Source organism: Esox lucius, chromosome 7, assembly GCF_011004845.1.
Source record: "Esox lucius isolate fEsoLuc1 chromosome 7, fEsoLuc1.pri, whole genome shotgun sequence".
Classification (NCBI taxonomy): Eukaryota; Metazoa; Chordata; class Actinopteri; order Esociformes; family Esocidae; genus Esox; species Esox lucius.
Window position 1 is genome coordinate 5009476 of NC_047575.1, and position 13916 is coordinate 5023391.

Consider the following 13916-nt stretch of genomic DNA (forward strand, 5'->3'; position numbering starts at 1 on the left):
GAATTAAGGCAGTTCTGAAGACGAAAGGGGGTCAAACACAGTATTAGTATGGTGTTCCTAATAATCCTTTAGGTGAGTGTATAAACCATATAACCCACTGACACATTTGTCTTACAGAGCTGAATATCTCTCAAATTCTTTGATTGGCTATCATGCATTTATAATATCCTGAAGTTTATGGCACATGCCTAATTAAATTGGTTTGCCCATTAGGGGATATGCTGAGCAACTAAATTGTAAGAGGAAAAACTCCAGCCCAAGTTCCAGTGGTGTACCTTCTGCAACCACCAGGGCGATTGTATTATCATATCCACAGCACCCAAATTTAGCTTTTATAAAGGCACAGACCAAACTACCTTGTGAAAAATAATGTCTTAAGTAACATTCTACATTTAAGTAAAATTCTCCAACTTTGATTCATTTTCATTCCAAATAGTGGCGGTCAGCCAAAGACTAAATCACAACTTATATTTTGACCACATCTGTGGTTCTATTGACATCAAAATTACTCTCATCAACAGTGGAGGATGATTTTTGGTCTCCACCCTCAGTGTAGTTCATAAATTCCTATATTAAAGCTATTGAGTGGAAAATGGGTCTTCCCTTTACCCAATGTTTGACTATCCTAAAACTGAATATGCTTATGTTGAGGAAATTACCACAGTTGAGACCAGTCTGAACATCCAGTTTTAACCCTTAGTAATAGGCTACCCTGATTTAATGGGAGAGGTTGTTTGGGGTCTTCCTAGGGGTTTGCCCCCCTTCCTGGAGCCCTTGACTTTTCCCACTTATAGTTTGCCATAAATAAAGGCAAAATTTATTATTTAAAATGTGTATGAAATTTAGGTTTCCACATTTACTTTTATGGAAAATCTGCACATGGTCCTCAGACTGTCAGTAGCTACATATGTTATTCTTTCAACTTAGCCAATATCCTTTAAGTGAAGGTTCAGATTTATTGTCTTACCCGTCTAGTATTGTGTGCAGTTTGTAAATATATGCTTGTCATATCTATACAATAACTTAACATTCTTTTGGATATTCCAAAACATTGATAAAAATTATGACTAAACCAAAAACAGTCATGACCACCCAAGTAAGCCTATGTTACTCTTGCTACCCCAGGGCAATGTGTGGGGGGTTGGCTCTAGAAATCTTCCCCCCTATACTGCTCTCTGAACCAAGGGTGAGACTAATTTAATCAGTCACCTTCTTAGTATCTAACTTGTTCTATAAAACACAAATGTCAAATTAGTTGCAAGAGAAACACAAAAAACTAACAAATTTAAATGTTCCTAATTAACCAAAGCCAAGTCAGCATTCAAAATAAAATATTTTACTTGTTTTTGGCAGTTTTCACCCTTTTTGTCCTAATTTCACATGAGACTGTAATCTCAATCTTTTGTCTAAAACCAAATTATAGCATAGATTAGAATCAAATTCAGTGCACATGGAAAGCCATGTGTTTTACTTAACTTCAAAAAATGATTACCCTCTGTGTATTGTTTCCCTCTCACCTGTCGTCCTGTGACGAGCAAAGCGATCAAGAGACAACACACACGCATTCCAACTTGTAAAGACCTATGGGCCCTACTGATATCACACATGACAAAACAAAACAGGCTGTTTCTTGAATGAATATTAAAACATGCAATTTACCACCATGCTTTCAAATTACATGTAATATTCAATCAAAAACGCATGGTCATTTTCAAGGGAAGTGATCAGGTTTCCTTGATAAGTTCCAGCCCCACTCAGTGTTTCTGCATGATATATTATAGGAACTAAACATTTGAGAAGTCTTAATCAATGATTATATAAGCTCATGTCTGTTCAAGGTATCGCCAGGAAGTCCTCCGTCTTTGATTCCTGGATTACATACAGAATGTCTCATGTTTGAACTGTCTGTCCATCCTGTCTATTTCCTTCGGTTCTTCTTCATGCAACTGCTGTCCTCTCTCTGCCATCTTAACTTTTCTTTTGTCCCTTCTCTTGGTTTGTACAACTTCCTCTGAATCCATGTTGTTTAGCCAGAAAACGTTGTTTTTTTTCAACTTGTTCAGTTCAGCCATTTGTTCAGCCGACGCCCGAACACATTCTTTCTCCTTCAAAGGTCTTTCAAGACCATCTTTGAGGAATTTATCATTCCATTTTTGAATTTCTTCCCATATTTTCTGTATATCAAAAAAACTCCCATAATCTTCTTCTGGAACAATGGCATATTTTTGAATTATCTCTTGGCGACAGTCATCTATTTTCTTTTTACTGTCATCAGCCAATAGTTCCGCCATTTTCTAAATTACAACGGGAGGGCTGCAGTCCCTGTATTTACCTCGTTGTTTTTAAATTAAAGACGTAATTTTCCCCTTATTTGTACAATATTAAAATAATTACTACACACGCGTCTACCTGCTATCCAAATAACAAGGACTTCTAGATGAATACCGAGTGGCCTATAAAGAGTGGCCTATATTAGGACTTTAAACATGTGTCACTTACTACTCAGTCTAGTAAGTACTTCCCATCACAACAAGAAAGATTTAGCAAGGACTTTTAGATGACTTAACGAAGATTTCACGTCTTCTGTGGAGTCTCTGGACTAAGACTAAGAACACATCTTTCAGTGTCAACGTAAGTTTTGCGTGTCCTCACCACAGGTTTCCAGATGTGTTAATCTGGATACTCATGCTGATTTAACTGACTTGTTCTTTTAGAGTTGTTTGACTCACCAATCAGAGTTCAAATCCATCTATCCGGGTCACGGCACCATTCTGTCCAAGTTTGATCCATGAACAAAATAAATGCAACCGGAAGTCAGGGGAGAGCCATCTTTATTCAGCATGACGCTACGATTTTAACCTTCCATCTCTCTCATTTTTCTCTCCAATGATTACAAAGTGAACACAGTATTTTATGCCCCAGCACATCCCCTCCAATATCTGGCTGTCTTCCAATCACATACGTGTATTCTACATCCTAACCTTACATGGCCTAATAGTGTCCCCTCTTAAGTTCCGTGGCTCCACAGCTTATCAGGTTGTGTGGGGCCCCACAACCACTCCTATAACAAGAGAATAGAACTAAAATACATGCATATCATCAGATAAAGACAGGTTTCCTCACAATGGTATGTGCCAACCTACGGTCCATGGGTCTATTCATAGAGTCTATGACAGTCAGATGGAAAACTCCTATCAGGAGGTATGGACAGGATGTGTGGAAACCATCAGAAATGGGGCATCACATTTCCTACCTAGTGTCCTTCTTACAGAGATCATTAATACTCTCATACATTGTGTAATTCAGCTACTTTTCATGCCCAATATCTATCAAAGCTAACAACAACACTAGGATTAGAGCTAACCAAAATCCAAGAAATAGCCCTAAAACCACTGATAGGATGAGGGAAAGAAGAAACTTTGCTAACTCCACATCTGAAAAAACAGATACTACCTTGATTGGGGACGACATAACCAAGCATATCAGAATGGCAAAGACTGAAAACCTAACCATGGCTCACACATCGTTCAGAGAACTAACAGAAATGTTGACAGTTATTCTCTCTACATATCCAAGCAACATGCAGATTATTATCCACACTGGGTCTTTTGACATTCTGCGATGGAAAACTGGCTCTGAGATCCTGAAAAAAAGATTTTTCTATGCTACTGGAGAAAATAAACAACTATCAACAACATGTCTTCATCTCAGGCCCCATTCCAACCCTCTTTTAGCAGACTCCTTGGGCTGAATACGTGGCTGAACTCGGCATGCCTCAATCAAAGGATTAAGTTCCCACACAGCAAAAGGACTCCGCGGCAAATCCGCCGCGGAGGTATTGCAGCTTCCGGAACGGACCGTTGAAGCGGACCCGTATCGGCTTCCACTTGCGCGCCTTGACGGATCCGCAACAAAGGCGGATCGCGGACCCGCCGCGGCTCCGCACTACATCTGCTCCGCATCCGCGATTAAAACCTTGCCTCTGCGGCGGGTCCGTTTGGGACCCGCAAATTGATACATACATACGCCGCGGACCCGTAATGGACACATAAAATTCCTGGGTCCATTTTGGACCTGTTTTCTCATTTTCAAAATCCCCTCTGTTCTTGCTGTAGGATAAAATAGGATAAACTAAACCATAGGATTTCTATCAATAGGCCTAGTCTAGGTTACTACAGCAATAAAGTCCTAATCTTAAATCTGCATTGCCTTGTATTTTTAACCTAACAATATTGTCAATAGGCCTAACAGAAAAGGTTCAAGTCAAGACATCATTTTACTGTACAAAAGTAATCACTACTAAATGGAAATATAGAATTGTCATTTACTTTTATGGAAAGTTATAAGTTCTTCCTTTTTCTGTTTTTGTTAAGTAGCCTACGTTGGCTAAGCTACCTTACATTCATTTTGTGGTCAAAACCTAATTTAGTGCTTTATAGGCCTAGGTTGGTGCAGACATAAAATATTTTATCCATTAGGCTAAAACTTCAATGAAATGCACAGCTAAAATATCAGAAAATGAATAACTGGTGAACGACAAGAAGTTCAATAAAAATATTGTTTATTGCTTATTTCTCCTATTACTCGGTTTGTGTGGCTTGAGGCGGGACACGTCTCCTCGTTGCCTGATCCGCTGCCAGGTTGAACCACCCGATTGCGTGCTTGGTGTCCTCTGCATCCGTGGCTGACCGTGTCACTGTGTTTTTCCTCACAGCACCTGTAATCAAACAGACAGATATGTTTATGGTATGTGGCATCCAAAGCCAAGTATGCTTACACAATACAATATATGAGATAGGTATTAAGGAGATTAAATAAAAAAAAGAAACATGACTATAAATTATTATAAAGTTATAAACAGGGTTGTGGTGGTTAAAATAAGAGGTGGGTAAACGATGAATTTGTGATCAGGGTAAGGTTTGCCGCACCTTTCGCTATCGGATGTTTAAAAAAGACATCCAAAATGTTCAAACAATATCAGTGGTATTAAATGGTTATTTGATCAGAGCACAATTGTATGTGGATAAATCAGTGTGGTTGTGTAATGTTTTAAGTTTGGTAGGGTCCTACATAGATTCTATTTGGAGGTAAACTCTTAACAGATGGATAAACTCTATTTCTGACATTTGAGCGGTGGGTAAACTCCATTTACTTGCCTTTAGTCTCTACTACAGCCCTGGTTAACATTACATTACATCAGTTAGCAGATGCTTTTATCCAAAGCAACTTAACATTCAAGCTATATGTTGCAGCAGAGACCTCCAATGGTGGCCAAAGAAGAAATCTAAAAGGCAAAGACATCTTGTTTTAAATAGACAGCAAGGTAAACATTTATACGCTTAAGTTGCATTTAAAGGTGCATTTAAAATGTTTTAGTTTCTGTTTAAAGCATCCAGAAATGTAGAAAGACATAGAAAACTTCTTTGCTAAAAATCCTGTTCTCTTGGATTCTTTTTTGTCTCAACATGCACTTGGCTCACACCCTCATGAACCTGTGCCACCTTTACACACAATGTCAAACGAGGGAGATCAATAGATCAATAGAATAGTTCAAATAGTTCAATAGAATATTTGCAATAATCATGGACAATCAATTAACCTAATGGCAAGATTCATATTAAGTAAGAAAACTCACCACTCTCTGTCGAGCTGGGCCATTTGACGGTTCCTTTACAAACATTTCAAATACGTTTCAGTGTTTATCCTAATTTCTCATAATACTGACCTTAGTTATTGACAATAGTTAATGACAAAAGTTATGAAAATATGTGATGGTTGTGGGATGTTTTTCCAAAATCTGTGGCACAGAATGCCCCTATGGATTTGTCAGTTAGTGCTCACCAGAGCAGGGAATGGTATCGGTCATTCATCCCCCTCGCCATGTTGGTCTGTAGGCCAGGCTTGAAGAGGGCTCCTCTGTTCGCCTCATGTTGAGGGCTGGTGCGGGGGGTGGAGGGAGTTGAGGAGGGACTGCCGTTCCTGGCCCATAGTGAGTAGGGCGGTGTGAGAGAGTGGGAGATGTTTTTTATTAAATGGTAGTCATCTGTTAACCATGACTTATAATACACTTTGGGGCCTTCCAATTCACTAATATTTCAGAAATCAGTCCCTACCTTGAGAAACTCTCCTCATGTTAAATACAGGTGCAGGGAGTAGAGGTGGTGAAGGGTGTTGCGGTCCGGCCCCATGGTCAGGTGCTAAGGGAGAGAAATTGCTATTAAATGGTTGTGATCTGTTAACCAATGGTATGCTGCGAGCTACAGGGCCAAACAATGGCCCTAGACAGTTTCCTCCAAGTTGAGGAGTAGTGATTCTGCTGCCTGGCACTCGGCGAGATGGTGGAGCTGGAGGAATGGATACAAGGAGAGGGGAATATCTTTAGCACTAACCAGGTAAACCATATCTATATTATTAATATAATGATTTTGTTATTTTGATGTTAAGAGATTATTCCTTACTTTGCCAGTGTAATTGGTTTGGACTTGAGGATCCAACTGATACACCAGCCGAGTTGGAAGGTCGTGGCAACCTCAGAGAAGCTAAGTCACAATTTTCTGTCTCTTCTTCACTCTCATCAGAGTCCCCAAAATGATGGCTGTTAAGTAACCATATCATTTTGGTTATTGCAATCCCAAAATTGCCAAATATACACATTGTATTTTTGAATGCTACAGGAAATAACCTTCCTATTACTGTAGAAACATAACAAAAACAAGACCGAACCCACTTACATTGGCTTCCTGACTCATTTCTCTGGCAGCTCACCCTCCTGCTCTGCCCCAGACTGTAGCTCAGAGGTGTTGCAGCCGGTCTGATATTGATTCATTAGCCTGATGGCGTTTTTGTAGTTGTCTAAAATGTAATATGTTAAAATGAACATGAGTTTCAAATTAGCTGTAGAGCTGCACAGAATATTGATGATGATGATAATTGTTAGTATCATTATTATTATTATTATCTTTATTTAACCAGGTTGGTCTCGTTGAGAACACAGTATCTCTTAAGAGAGACCTAGCCAAGAATAGCATCCACAGATATAAATTGAACATTTTAAACAATGCAAGGCAAAGACAATTTCATGTGCATTTTCAGAAAATAGAAAGAATAGGTTACTCCAAGCATAAGGAGAAGCAACCATGAAATTATTTTTAAACATGAATTTTATGAATTGGCATACCACAAGTTCTGACGACCTTTACGTCATATCTTGGCCAGCTTGGCTCATGCTTCTCCTCATTAGCAGCTGCCCGTTTCACACGTTCAGTGCTCTTAAAGCTGGGCCAGTACACCATCCCGTCATCATACCAGGCAACTGGCACAACTGCAATGTCCTCGCTTGCTTGAAATTCAATTAGGTGAAAAGGCATCCTTAATGTAGAAAGAAAGAAAAAGGGTGTTTATTCAACATCAAAAAAGGAATAACATGGACTAAAGCATGCACAAGTATAGGCCTACAATGTATACAAATAAGCAAGTAAGATGGGCTGAAAGTTAACCTGAATAGTGCCCCAAGGTGGGAAGAAGTATAAGGAAGGAAAAAGTACAGGTCATAATGGTCAAGTAGAACTTCAGCTCAACCGTAGAGTACTGTTGCATTTTTTTGGCAGAATCTGTTGGGGGTGTTGTTGCTGAAAAAGAGTCCAGACAGGCATGCCTCTTCACCTCGTCTGCCAGGTGGACCAGACAGTGGATATTGTACACAATCTGGTCTGTCCCATACAGCTCACCAAAATGGTTTACAAAAGATTTTAGCATTTGTCCGGCATAGTCAGCAAGGTAGAGATGTTCAGGGCTTACCAAAATTGATATAGCAGTTCATCTTAAGGTTGATAAGGAGACAGGCACAGTCTTTCTATTCATTTTTGTTCTAAAAGAGACATTTCAGAAAGACACGTTGATCAGGTGTGTAAAAGTTATAATTTCTAATGTTGTATTTAAATAAAAACATTGTTGAATAGTGGTGTTGTCTGTTTCATTGCTACAAACTAGACTGTTTATTAGACCCCAGATGAAACAAGAAGCTAACGTTAGCTAACGCTGCAGTGACTGTCCCTCTGCCTCTGACTCCCTGCATGGAGTATTCCTCCGTATTAGCTAGCTAATGTTACTGTTTTAAAAAAAATTATAGGTTAGTGGGGGTGCATACCGCTCAAAACCAACATGAAAAACGTAGCTAGCTAGCTAGTAATGTTCACTCATTACTAGCCGCTCATTTTAAACTGTGTGTAAAATGAACGGTGATGTTAAATCACCATATGTACTGTGTATTTGCTGAAAGGTTTCAAGGTAATGGTCGGTAGCAACCATTAGCAGATAAGTCCGTACTTTACGTTCAAACAGTGCCAATACCCATTAGTTGTCTGAACCGACTTAAACAGTGATTAAAATGCTGAAGCTTGATTTTCATTATAAAGAGGATGGCAGATAGACACTACACATGAGACCATACTTGCCAAAATGCAAACTTAACAATGCACAGCTAGCTAGAAGCTAAACATGCTAAAAATCTATCATAGCAGACACGTGCTTCACTGACTGTAATATTGACCCCACTTCATTGACTGAAATACCAGTGCCAATTTATCAGCCATAGGTTTGCATCGCAAATATGTTTGCAACTCAAACATATAGCTATATACAGGCATTATCAATACTTGCGAAATAATGCAATCGCGCCTAGCAACATGCTAGCTAGCAGCTACATGCTGCTAACATAGCATAAGCTACATATGTATAACAGCGACACAAACAGACCAAACCAGTCTTTATCACACTACCATAACATATCCTGCTGAAATGACTATCCCATTTTAAATCAAATGGGCTACATGATCATCACCTCTCAGCTAACAATAGCATGTTGCACAAAAGTCCTAATATCAAACAACGTCATTACAATCATTATACATGAACGCCAAAACAAATGTGACATTCACGCGGGTTTCGCGACTTGGACACATATCCGCTTAGGAGTCTTCTGCTGTGTGGGTTTATTGACAATTTCAATATCTTTTTGAACTGTAAAAAATGCTTTAGACCTTCCACAGAGCACATAATATACTTGGTGATGTGCTTTGGGTCCTTGTGTTGATCAGAAATTGAAGGAATCAAGTGCATGCAACATTTAAAGTAAACCTGTCTAATCTGTTAAATGTAACTAATATCCTACTGTAACGGTCCCAGCCTGATGGAACCGTTCCACTTCGTGTGTGTCCTTGGCATGTCTTGTCCTTCCTGTTCTTGTTTCAGTTTATCAGTCTATTCCTTTCACCTGTGTTTAGCCTCCACCTGTTTCTGTTCTCCTCATTAGCCTGTGTATTTAATTCAGCCATATTCTCCCAGTTCTAGTTGGTCATTGTACGTGTTTTGTAGTGCTTGGCACGCCGTTTTATTGCGGTCCCTTTTTGTTCTCATTAAAAGACGCATCAACCTGGGGAGGCCTCTGGGTTGCGGCCTCAACCTCTGTGCCTGCCTCCGTCTCCCTCCTTGGAACGTGACAGAATGACCGATCTAATAAAATTAAACCAGGAGGCTACGAAGGAGGAAAACGACGTATGGAACCGTCACCTCCTTGAGTTCATGCTCAGTACAATACGCTTCCGCTAGCTGGAGTTGGAAGCTCCCCTTACCGAGGTGCGCATGGAGCAGGCGATCTTGGAGGGTTTGTTATGGAAATTTTGAACTAAGGTGCCTTTGAGAAATGTCTGTCTTTCCATTGCCTGGTATGTAAATCTTTACTTTGATTGTAACACACGTCTGTATAATATCAGAGGATTATTCCTCCTGTCCTCCTGCCTAGACAAAGAACGGTGTCAGTTCTCTGTTCCTTAGGAATGTGGTCCTTGGGGGGAGTAAGGTCATTTGGCCCCTTTAGGTAAACACAATAGTAAACATTATGGCAGGATGGATAAGGTGGGGGGACAGCCTGTCCTTTGGGTAAAACCTGACACAAGACAGATGGGCAACAATTTACCACACCCCTTTTATATGTAATATATACTGTTGAATGACCTGTATCGCGTTAGAGACTCCTTGGACGATTATGTTTGTAAGCGTTTAATGCATCTCTCTTAATGCAAATAATTAATAAACTCTTAACTTGTGCCAAGAGAATTTCCTCTGTTTCTTACTCCTTTAAGAGTGTCGATCAATGGAATTACCATCACATTTTGGGAGCTCGTCCTGGGTTCCTTAACCTGGTGTCTCTAATCATATCCTAGCTGGTTATCCGTGCACGGCCAGAGACTATGTCTCTGGAGCCCGATATTCCCCCCCGCTTGTGGACTGGCTGCAAAAGGGGTGAGCGCGAGGGCGCCCGGCTTAAATTATTTTTAGGATTCATCAGTACAGGTACCCAGGCTTAAATTTAGTACTAAGGAGGTTAGAGCGCAATACAGTTGCGGTTGGACCGCAAGGGTTAAAATCTGCAGTTGAGGTTAGACCTTATGGATAAAATCTGCAGCAAGGGTTGGACTTTGAGAGATTGGATTTATTTTGCCCCTACATGAACTGCCACCTTAACGTGGTGGAGGGGTTTGAGTACCTGAGTGACCCTAGGAGCTATGTTGTCTGGGGCTATATGCCCCTGGTAGGGTCTCCCAAGGCAAACAGGTCCTAGGCGACAGGTCAGACTAAGAGCGGTTCAAAACCCTTTAATGATGAGAAAAATTTTGAGGTCCGTGACATCGCCCGGAATGGCGCAGCTGGGGCCCCACCCTGGAGCCAGGCCCAGGGGTTGGGGCTCGTACGCGAGCGCCTGGTGGCCGGGCCTTTCCAGTAGACTCTATCGTTCTACTGGGGGACCTCAACACCCACGTGGGCAATGACAGTGACACCTGGAGGGGCGTGATTGGGAGGAATGGCCCCCCTGATCTGAATCCGAGCGGTGTTCAGTTATTGGACTTCTGTGCTAGTCACAGTTTGTCCATAACGAACACCATGTTCAAGCATAAGGGTGTCCATCAGTGCACGTGGAACCAGGACACCCTAGGCCGTAAGTCGATGATGGACTTTGTTGTCGTTTCATCTGAGCTGCGGCGGTATGTCTTGGACACTCGGGTGAAGAGAGGGGCGGAGCTGTCAACTGATCACCACCTGGTGGTGAGTTGGATCCGATGGCGGGGGAGGAAGCTGGACAGACTCGGCAGGCCCAAGCGTACTGTAAGGGTCTGCTGGGAACTTCTGGCCGAGTCTTTTGTCAGAGAGATCTTTAACTCCCACCTCCGGCAGAGCTTCGACTGGATCCTGAGGGAGGCTGGAGATATTGAGTCCGAGTGGACCATGTTCTCCACCGCCATTGTCGAAGCGGCCGCTGACGGGTACCGGCAGGCCAAGCGGACTGCAGCCTGAATGGTTGTGGAGGCAAAAACTCAGGCCTGGGTGGAGTTCGGTGAGGCCATGGAGAAGGACTATCGGCTGGCCTCGAAGAGATTCTGACAAACCGTCCGGCACCTCAGGATAGGGAAACATGGCCCTACCAACGCTATTTACGGTAGAGGTGGGCAGCTGTTGACCTCAACTGGGGATGTCGTCGGCCGGTGGAAGGAGTACTTCGAGGATCTCCTCAATCCCACCATCACGTCTTCCATTGAGGAAGCAGAGGATGAGGGCTCAGAGGTGGACTCGTCCATCACCCGGGCTGAAGTCACAGAGGTGGTCAAGAAACTCCTCAGTGGCAAGGCACCGGGGGTGGATGAGATCCGCCCTGAGTACCTCAAGTCTCTGGATGTTGTGGGGCTGTCGTGGTTGACAGGCCTGTGCAACATCGCGTGGCGGTCGGGGACAGTGCCTCTGGGATGGCAGACCGTGGTGGTGGTCCCTCTTTTTAAGAAGGGGGACCGGAGGGTGTGTTCCAACTATAGGGGGATCACACTTCTCAGCCTCCCCGGGAAAGTCTAGGCCAGGGTACTGGAGAGGAGAATACGGCCGATAGCAGAACCTCGGATTCAGGAGGAACAGTGTGGTTTTCATCCGGGCCGTGGATCACTGGACCAGCTCTGTACCTTCTACGGGGTGATGGAGGGCTCATGGGAGTTTGCCCAACCAATCCACATGTGTTTTGTGGATTTGGAGAAGACATTCGACTGTGTCCCTCGCGGCATCCTGTGGAGAGTGCTTGGGGAATATGGGGTCCTGGGTCCTTTGCTAAGGGCTGTCAGGTCCCTGTACGACTGAAGCAGGAGCTTGGTCCACATTGCCGGCAGTAAGTCAGACTTGTTCCCAGTGCATGTGGGACTCCGGCAGGGCTGCCCTTTGTCGCAATGTTCCTCAGTCTGAAAAGGGTGGCTTGCCCACTTCAGGTTGGTGGAGAGTGCCTGCCTCAAGTGGAGGAGTTTAAGTATCTAGGGGTCTTGTTCACGAGTGAGGGAAGGATGGAACGGGAGATTGATAGACGGATCGGTGCAGCTTCTGCAGTAATGCGGTCGATGTATCAGTCTGTCGTGGTGAAGAAAGAGCAGAGCCGCAAGGCGAAGCTCTCGATTTACCGGTCAATCTATGTTCCTACTCTCACCTATGGTCAGGAGCTTTGGGTCATGACTGAAAGGACAAGATCCCAGATACAGGCGGCCGAAATGAGCTTTCTCCGCAGGGTGGCTGGGCGATCCCTTAGAGATAGGGTGAGAAGCTCGGTCACCCGGGAGGAGCTCAAAGTAGAGCCGCTGCTCCTCCACATCGAGAGGGGTCAGCTGAGGTGGCTTGGGCATCTGTTTCGGTTGCCTCCGGAACACCTTCCTGGGAAGGTGTTCCGGTCCTGTCCCACCGGGAGGAGACCCCGGGGAAGACCTAGGACACGCTGGAGGGACTATGTCTCCCGGCTGGCCTGGGAACGCCTCGGTGTCCCCCCGGAAGAGCTGGAGGAAGTGTCTAGGGAGAGGGAAGTCTGGGCATCTCTGCTTAGACTGCTGCCCCCCGTGACCCGGCCCCGGATAAGTGGAAGAAAATGAATGAATGATTTCTTTAGACCTGCAGTGAAGGTTGGACCTTTTTAAATCTGTAGCAAAGGCTGGGCCTTTTGAGGGATTGTCTCTTTCGTTCTACAGTAAGGTTGGACCTTTTTAAATTATATTTACTGGGTAACTAGAGATCATGTGAACAAATGTTTCTTTGAGTGTTTAATTTAGGTTTTCCAGCGACTGGCGTTTTCGTTCGGTGGCGGATGCGCGGCCTGCCGGGCTGATTGGAGGTAGATGGACGTGGCAATGTATGGAAGATGCAGAGGTCGTAATGTGAAGTTGTTTTTATGGCGTAGGCTACCGTGTGTAGACAGTGGTGACGGATGGCAGCTTTGGAAAAGTTGTGTGGGGTTGTATTGATCTGTGTTGTAGCCCTTTTCGTTCAGGTTAGCTGGTTCATTTCCTTCTGACCGCCCTCACCCTCCCGCGGAATTCCTCCGGGCCTATCGCTGGGACTTCCCTACTGGGTGTTTGCTCCACTTTGGAAGTGTTGAGGGAGTCTACGCCAATCAAGAAACGGTCCAAAAGTGGGGAGTATTACACATTTGATCCGTAATCTCCAGTAACCCGCCTGAGGTAACCCGCCTGAGGGGGAGGTGCTGACGGTCAGAGGTGACGGACCAGAGCGCATCTTCCGGTGAGATCAATCTGTTACATGACCCTGCATATATTGATGTTGTTACACTTAATGAACTTGCAGTTAGAGAACACGTAGAGTACTGAGTTTGACACACAATGTTTTTTTACAATTCATTTCTGTTTTTTAATTGTTGTCCAGTTAATTTGTTAGCTAGGTAATTGATGACACGGTTAGGGTTCACGCTAGAATGTTCAGACAAAGGTATACGATTTACACATCCTGTTTTACAAGCAGTGGGCAGCCTGTTGATTATTGTTATTCATGGGATTTAGAAAGAAAAGGACCTAGTGCTGTTTCCCATGAGTTGTTATATAAGGCGTTTC

General features: G+C 43.3%; 1 long non-coding RNA gene across 1 annotated transcript; it reads right to left on the reverse strand.

Annotated features, from left to right (window-relative positions):
• Window positions 1–5162: 5162 nt before the first annotated feature.
• Window positions 5163–8030, reverse strand: LOC109615911. Its single transcript, XR_004576001.1, has 8 exons — window positions 7798–8030; window positions 7178–7368; window positions 6732–6852; window positions 6459–6595; window positions 6114–6344; window positions 5842–5979; window positions 5636–5668; window positions 5163–5284 (listed from the first exon to the last, which is right to left on the reverse strand). It is a non-coding gene; the product is annotated as an uncharacterized LOC109615911 (long non-coding RNA).
• Window positions 8031–13916: the final 5886 nt, after the last annotated feature.